This window comes from Saccopteryx leptura, chromosome 2 (genome assembly GCF_036850995.1).
Source record: "Saccopteryx leptura isolate mSacLep1 chromosome 2, mSacLep1_pri_phased_curated, whole genome shotgun sequence".
Lineage (NCBI taxonomy): Eukaryota > Metazoa > Chordata > Mammalia > Chiroptera > Emballonuridae > Saccopteryx > Saccopteryx leptura.
Genome location: NC_089504.1, coordinates 296,978,326 through 296,984,325, shown reverse-complemented (window position 1 = coordinate 296,984,325; position 6,000 = coordinate 296,978,326).

Sequence of the window (6,000 nt, the reverse complement as noted above, 5' to 3'; positions counted from 1 at the left end):
CTTTTATGTTCTAGATTATGATTTTACAATTGTGTTAAAATAGATAGGGTGTGTTTGACTTACACCAAAATTCAGGTTATGTCACTGTCATAGGAATGGAACTGTGCCATAGTCTGAGGACCCCTTGCAGTTGATAGTAGACTAGCATTTAGAACATATAAAGAACTCTAAAGTCCCAATAACAAACAAATAACCAAAATTTTAAATAACAAGCAAAATATATTTTTTAGATGAGAGGAGGGGTGATAGTGAGGCAGACTCCCGCATGCACCTCAACCGAGATCCACTCAGTAACTCCGTCTGGGCCAACGCTCAAGTACTAAGCTATTTTTAGCAACTAAGTCTGACATGCTTGGACCAACTGAGCTATTATTAGTGCCTAGGGCTGACACTTGAACCAATCAAGCCCCTGGCAATGGGAGAGGGAGGGAGAAAGAAGTAGATGATTGCTTCTCCTGTGTGCCCTGACTGAGAATCGAACCCAAGATATCCATACACTGGGTCAACACTCTACCACTGTGCCACCAGCTGGAGTCTAGTAAAAGATTTGAATAGGCACTTTACCAAAAAAAGTATACAGAATGCAAATGAGCACATAAAACGATGCTCAACATTGTTAATCTTTAGTAAATACTAATTAAAAACACAGTGAGCAACCACCTGTAAGGATGGATGGCTAAAAGATTAAACCATCTCATTTCTCTGTGGCCCAAGCAAAACTTTTCTCAAGATAATTGTAACCTGTGCTGTACTGCAAGAAAGCTGCACATCTAGAATTCTTCTACCCAAATGAGACAAAAGCTCTAAACCTCTAGTCTAGAGTTTTTAACCAGAGATCTAATTTCCCCTATAGGATTAGTGACTGGGTTTTGAGGGACCTATATATTCCTGAACTTATAGATAAATACGTATGTAGGAAACAGGCATATCATCAACTTTTCAATGAGGTCATTTAACAAAAACAGCAACACCCCCAAAAAAGTTTAAGAAATAACCTAATAACATACTTGGGCTAAACAAAACAGAGAGCTGACTGAGGCAACCATAAAACCACCAGACTGAAAGAGCTATCATAAAAATAAGGTCCCTTAGAAGGTACACTCACAACTGAAAATTATAAAGCACCCAAGGAAATACCTCTCATGTGACAGAGTCAAAATATTCACACATAAGAAGAATTCACAAATTATAAAATATAAATAAGATAGCATGTAAAATATGTATATTTAAATTTCTCAGATATATAGGGGTGCATAGCATCTGAGAAATAAAAATAGAAAGTTATCAAATGGGAGCAGGAATATATTTTTAAAAGACCAACTGTGAATGATAGAAATGAAAAAAACAGTTACTGAAAGTAAGAAGGATCTTAGATGAACTAAAGTATAAACTAGACATAGAAAATAAAACTAGAATAAAGTTAGAACAGTACTCGCTCAGAATATTACATAGGAAAAGAAGGTGAAAACTGTGAATGAGACATTAAGGAAAATGGAAAATAGATTGACTAGATCCAAAACTAAGTAAGAATATGAGAACAGAAATAATGGAGTGAGAAAGTATTTGCAAAAATAATATCTGAAATTGTTATAAGAATTAAAGAAAGGCATGAATCCTTAAATTGAAAAAAAATCTTACCAAACATTGAATAAGGCCTGACCCGTAGTGGTGCAGTGGGATAAAGCATCCACCTGGAACACTGAGGTCGCTGGTTCGAAACCCCAGGCTTACCTGGTCAAGGCACATATGGGAGTTGATGCTTCCCGCTCCTCCCCCTTCTCTCTCTCTCTCTCTCTCCCTCTCACTCTCTCTCTCTCTCTGTCTCTCCTCTCTGAAAATTGAATTAATAAAGTCTTTTAAAAAATTGAATAAGGCAAATAAATTTTAAAAAAGAGACTGCTAGATATACCAAGTGAAATTTTAGACTATCAAGGATAAAATATAAATATAAAAAGCTACTGGTGGGAAATAAGATTATCTACAGTGTAATTACACTAAATTGAACACAGGTTTCTTATTTGCAAAGATAAATAAATTCCTAAAGATAATGAAATAATATCTTATAAACACTAACGAACACTTTTGTTCAAAACAAAGTACAACATAAATACACTGGCAGCACAGACAGACCTCTCAATGAAGAAATTAGTAATAAAAGTAACAGCAACAACAAAATGAATTTTAAGAAAGTTGCAAGAAGAAACTGTGGACAAATTGTTTAAAGGTGTAAATTCAAATCTGACCAGCCAATGGAATGTGGAGGACCCAGTTTCGAAGCCCCGAGGCCGCCATTTTGAGTGCGGGCTCATCCGGCTTTAGTACTGGCTTGAGTGTGGAATCATAGACATGACCCCATGGTCGCTGGCTTGAGCCCAAAGGTCACTGTTTGAAGCCCAACATCACTGGCCTGAGCAAGGGTTCACTTGCTCTGCTGTAGCCTCTCAGTCAAGGCATATAGGAGAGTGCAATGAACAACTAAGATACCAAAATTACAAGTTGATGTTTCTTATTTTCTTATCTTTTTCCCTGTCTGTCTGTATCTTTCTCAAAAAAAAATGTAAATTCAAATATGTATTTCCTGGAAAATTTTACTGACAGTAATTATTTCTGACAGGTGAAAATAAGCCTGAACCAGAATTCTAGGTTACCCCCATAGAGGTTTTGAAAAGGTAGATTTAAAGGACACTAGAAGTGCTTGGTGAAAGCTATGAATTGATACTAACTTTAGGCTATTCTATAGAACAAAGCAGTATCTCATATCACACACACATAACTTCTAAGTCTTGATTAAAAAAGGAGTTTTCATACACTCATTTCTAAAGGTACTTTTACTTTTTCCTTTAGAAAATAGTAATCTTTTTTTACCATGTGAAAGAAACAGTTCATCTACAGAAACTGTTGAGGTATGCATACAGAGTATGTCATTATTCAATTTTCTTCTGAATTTCCCAGCTTCACAAGATGGCATTATGTTTTAAGTATTTATTAAATAAGCTGTCTCCTAACACTAAACAGAAATTATTCAATCAAGATATATATAGCTTAACCACCAAACTGCTATTAAAATTTATTTCTAAATGCAAAATCCATTACAGTTGTTTGCATAAATTGGAAATAATAAATATTCTGTATGAAAGCTCTACACTGTACATGTACATAAACTTCCTGGAGCTGGTGACATTGAACCTGATGGTTGAACCACACAGAAAAGCAGAAGGTAGGCTTGGGGAGAGAAAGTGGTTCTAGGAAAAGAAGGCCCTATCAAAATAAGCTTACGTGGAAATTCCAGAACACTACTCATCCTTTCTGAAACTTGTTTGCTTCCTAAGGAAGTGTTACTTACTCTTTTCCTTTTAACCTTACTTTGTTCCACATGGCTTCCTGCTCAACCACCCTCACCCCCACCTAGAGCAAATCAACCAACTTGTGGTGTATAAAGATACAACTGTGATCCTCTGCAGTTTAACTCAATCACCACTAACTTCTAGGAAGGAAAATCTATTCTTTGAGATTATCTACGAGAGCTATGTCTCACTGGAGTTTAGAACTCTCTATCTCTGAGAACCACATATTCTATCCCTAAAATTGATTGATTGGCTTGGAAAATACAAGATAAGCACCTCTCTCCTTAAACCTTCACTGGGTATAGTGCACATCATCCCAGGTTTAAGACACAATAACTATTTTATAAACCAGTATAATTGTAGCAATTAAAAAATGAAAAATCAAATCTTTATGTGGGGGGTGAGAGGGAACACACAATGATAATCTACCCTTAGTCACATTAGACACTAAAAAGAAATTTAACATTTTGTTTCATGACCTGACAATAAGGGATAAAGCAGGGGTCCCCAAACTACGGCCCATGGGCCACATGCGGCCCCCTGAGGCCATTTATCCGGCCCCCACCGTACTTCCGGAAGGGGCACCTCTTTCATTGGTGGTCAGTGAGAGGAGCATAGTTCCCATTGAAATACTGGTCAGTTTGTTGATTTAAATTTACTTGTTCTTTATTTAAAATATTGTATTTGTTCCCATTCTGGGTTTTTTTGTTTGTTTGTTTTGTTTTGTTTTGTTTTGTTTTACTTTAAAATAAGATATGTGCAGTGTGCATAGGGATTTGTTCATAGTTTTCTTTATAGTCCAGCCCTCCAATGGCCTGAGGGACAGTGAACTGGCCCCCTGTGTAAAAAGTTTGGGGACCCCTGGGATAAAGCATTCAGCTGACAGTTGCCATTTGAAATGAATTTTGGTCTCTGGGATGAGGAAAAGACTGACATCCAGGAAGGGATTGTTATCTGTGTAAAGTTCATCATCTAATGCTTGAAGTCCTTGGAATCAGAGGTGTTTTAGAATTTAGAGTTTGTCACTCTTAGAAAGGACAATGGGCAGGTAGCAGACATCTTCTTCCAAATCCGGGGCAGTACCCCTACATTAAATATGTTCTTATTTCTCCTAAGAAATGTGTAAATAATCCACTCTGAGTGGGATAAGTAAAGACTATAGACAGCTCTGAATCCATTCAGATCTGGTTTTACTGCTGAATTCAGATCCGGTGGTGCCACCAAATGAGTTATGAAAAACTTTTAGTTTTCAAAATCATGAATAAAGCATTGTGAATCTGTGTTGCCTTCAAGAAAACAGGGAGTTGACTGAGTTCACACATTGTTCATTTGGAGTAAAATTAGCCATTGAATTTCCTATCATAGAATATTGATTCTGGTTTTTTTCCTAAAACAGGCTCTAAATGTATTCCGGGATGCTTTAGTAGAAGTCTAAAAGTCAATCAATAGTTTAGTGATGCTATTTTTGTGTACTTTATTATCATTATTGTCTTGCCATAAACCACATATTAGCTTTACTCTTACTGATTTCTGATGAACAAAATACAATAAAATTAAATTAAGTGTTGGTATCAACCTGCCTCTTCCACAAGGCTGCCGGTCCGGTTTTCCACATTACTGTATTTGGTGTGTATGTGCTCTTCTGTTCTCCCCACGTCGGTTTCCTTCTGCTCCATGAGGATTCAGATTTCACTAGATCGTCATCGCATGCTCCTCAAAGTGTCAGACAAATCACTGTAGCACATGTACACTCAGGCCTCCGCTCCTTGGTTATCAGGTAGTGGGACTACCCCAGCCAAGCCATCTTCAGTCCAGTCCTACCTGCAATGGAACTATCTCCCATAGATATTCTCTCCAAGAAGAGCATAAGGTCAAATGTGTCCTTCTCACTGGGTATAAGTTTCAAGTAATCTCTTTGTGGCTCCTGTTAAGTCCTAGATAATCATGAACTACCTCATACAGAGAGCGCCCTTATATTCCAGAACTCTCTTAGCAGGAAATGGGCATCTCGGCCAGCCAGACATTGTGCAAATGGAAGGGAATGACCCTTAGGTCCTGGGAAGTCTGTGACAAATCACAGTGAGATACACCCAATAGCATAAGTTTACTTTCATTGTGCATTTTTTCATTATACTACCTTTATATATATATACTTTTATATATATATATACTTTTTGTCTTTCTGGTTAAAGGTGTTAGAGAAAAAAGTTAAGGATTATAAGCCTTGCTCAAAACAACTCTCCCCTAAAAGAGTTATTAATGTTTTAAATACTAGACACATTTAAAAGGATTTTCTTCACATTTAAATTTTTCTTGGTAAAATATTTACAAGTTAACTTTGTGTCTTATTGTATTATATCTTATAGAAAATGACACATAGAAGAATAAAATATTGTTACAGTCCTCAGGGAATGTTCAATCTAGAGGGGCAAAGGACACATGAGTAAATCACGCTGACAATTCTACTTAACGATCAGAATGGTAGGGCTACAGGGATGGCCCATGTTCCCAAGGAACGGAGGGAAGGAAGAACTTGATGGACAGGAGGAAGAGCACTGGCAGAGCACCGAGGCAGGGATGAGCAGAAGGATCGGGTGCGGCTGGAACAGGGAGCGCTGGAAGGCTGCAGATGACCTTGAAGCTACAGATGAAGTGA